The sequence below is a fragment of the Prenolepis imparis genome, unplaced genomic scaffold (assembly GCF_030444845.1).
Source record: "Prenolepis imparis isolate NDT839.2.m4 unplaced genomic scaffold, iyPreImpa1.0 SCAF_295, whole genome shotgun sequence".
Classification (NCBI taxonomy): Eukaryota; Metazoa; Arthropoda; class Insecta; order Hymenoptera; family Formicidae; genus Prenolepis; species Prenolepis imparis.
The window spans coordinates 23,471-25,817 of NW_028141453.1; positions in this window are offsets into that span (position 1 = coordinate 23,471).

The window sequence follows — 2,347 nt, forward strand, 5'->3', positions numbered from 1 at the left end:
GGGGCACGTCCCCTTCCTCCGTTTCACTCTCTCTCTCTCCTCCCTCCCTTTCTCTCTCTCTTTCAGCCTCCTCCTTCTGCACCATAACTTTGCTGCAGAAGGAGGAGAACACCTTCCAAACTTCTTGATTATCTGTCATTGCCCTCACTATTGAGGGCAATGACAGATCCCTCCCTACAGCGGCCACGAGTTCCGTTCTTTCACCCGCCCAGGCAACACAGTCTGCAAGTGTGTGCTGGGCGGTATCGCACTCGTGGCCGCAGTGATGACACCGCGTTGTGCGCTCTTTCCCTATCCTTTGCAGGTACTCACCGAAACAACCATGTCCGGTGAGCACCTGCGTCATATGGAAGGACACCCCTCCTTTGACCCTGTCTAGCCAGCTTTCTAGACAGGGCCTTATGGCCCCGACGGTGCGCTGACCTGGCAGCCTCTGATCTGCGAGGCTGTCTTTCCATCTGCTGATCAACGCCCGTCGGGAGTGGACCCTCACTGCATGCCGGAGACTTTCCGTCATTGTGATGCCCGCCCGCTGATATTGGCGTGTACGCGTGTACACGTCCGCGTACATGCGGGCGAGCATCTCCAAAGGGGGTACTCCGGAGAGCACCCCCACAGCTGCCCAGCTCACTGTCCGGTAGCCCCGGCAAATTCTGTTGGCCACCCGCCTCTGCACTTGCCTTAAGGCATTTCTTGGGCCGCGGGTGGCCTCCAGACGTTCCGTCCATACCGGGGCTCCGTACAGGAGCATGGCGTGAATAGTCCCAGCATACAGTCTTCGAACACTTCCGCCAGGTCCCCCAAGATTGGGCAGCAGGCGTTGAAGAGCCATTGCTGCCCTCTCTACCTTAGGGGATATACGGCGGAAGTGTTCTCGAAAGGTCCACTTTCCATCGAGGTGGAGGCCCAAATATTTAAGGCAGGCCCCCACCTCTATCGAGGTGTCCTCCACTTGGATGTGGGCTCTCGGTGGCGCCCCATGAGAGCCATCATGTAAGAAGATGGCTTCTGTTTTTTGGGGCGCCACTTTGAGCCCCATCTGTCTTATAAAGCGCACAACGCGGCAAACGGCGAGATTCGCTCGAGCGGTTGCTTCTTCCCACGAGTTCCCTCTGGCCATCACCAACGTATCATCTGCATAACACACCGTGTGACAGCCAGAGGGGAGGGCTTGCCGAAGAACAGCGTCGTATGCGAGATTCCACAGTAGGGGTCCCAGTACTGACCCCTGCGGAACCCCGCATGCCATTCGACGCTTTTGTTCCTCGGCATTTCTATCCGTATAGGCCAATTGCCTGTCCCGGAAGTAGTCCGCCAGGATTGACACCAGATACGGGGGGACCCGGTGATAGTCCAGGGCCGCCCCGATCCGGTGCCATGGCAGGGTGTTGAAGGCGTTTGATATATCTAAGGATACCGCCAACAACACCCCGCCTTCCTCCGTTACGGCCTCCGCGATCGAACGAACCTTAAGTATCGCGTCGATAGTAGATCGTCCGACCCGGAAGCCGTATTGCTCCTGGCTGAGATTAGGACCCTCCCGGGACAAGTGGTAGACGAGGCGGTCCACTATGATTCTTTCAAGAATCTTACCCGCCTCGTCTATTAGGCAGATTGGCCTATAGGCCGAGGGTTGATCCCTCGGCTTGCCCTCTTTTGGAAGGAGGACGATGTTTGCCTCCTTCCATTCTCGTGGGAATGAGCCCATGCGGAAACATTCGTTGTATATCCTCCGCATGGGCCCCGCAAGACCCCGATGGGCGAGAGCCCAGACTTTTCCGTGGATGCCATCAGGTCCGGGCGCTTTCCCGTTTTTGATTTTTCTGATGGCATCCCGGAGCTCTCCCTCCGTGACCCCCATGGCCTCCTCGTCCCACACCCAGTCCAACGCCGGAATCGGGTTAGCATGTCCCTCCTCCAGCGGGAACAGGGTGTCCACGACTTGGCCGATGAATTGGGGGTCCATAGACTCCGTGATTGGGGCGCCTCCACTTTTTAGTTTTTTCAAAACTATGCGATAAGGGCGCCCCCACGGGTCGTCATCCAGGGAGGAGAGCAACTCATCCCAGGCTCTCGCCTTTGCCTTCCTTATCAGGACGCGTAGGTCATCACGCTTTCCTTTATAAGCGTCCCACGCGTCCTGGTATCCTTCGGGGTCTAACCGCTCGAACTTCTTCCGCCTGCAGACTTTCCTTCTGGCGTGGTCGGAGATTCGCCTTGCTTCAGCGATTTCCTCCGACCACCAGTAAGTTTTTCGGGGGGACCTCCGTTTTATCCTGGGCATGGCTGCATCACAGGCATCGCTTACCGTTTTAAGCAGCCAAGCCCTTTCTTCCTCTAGGTCCCC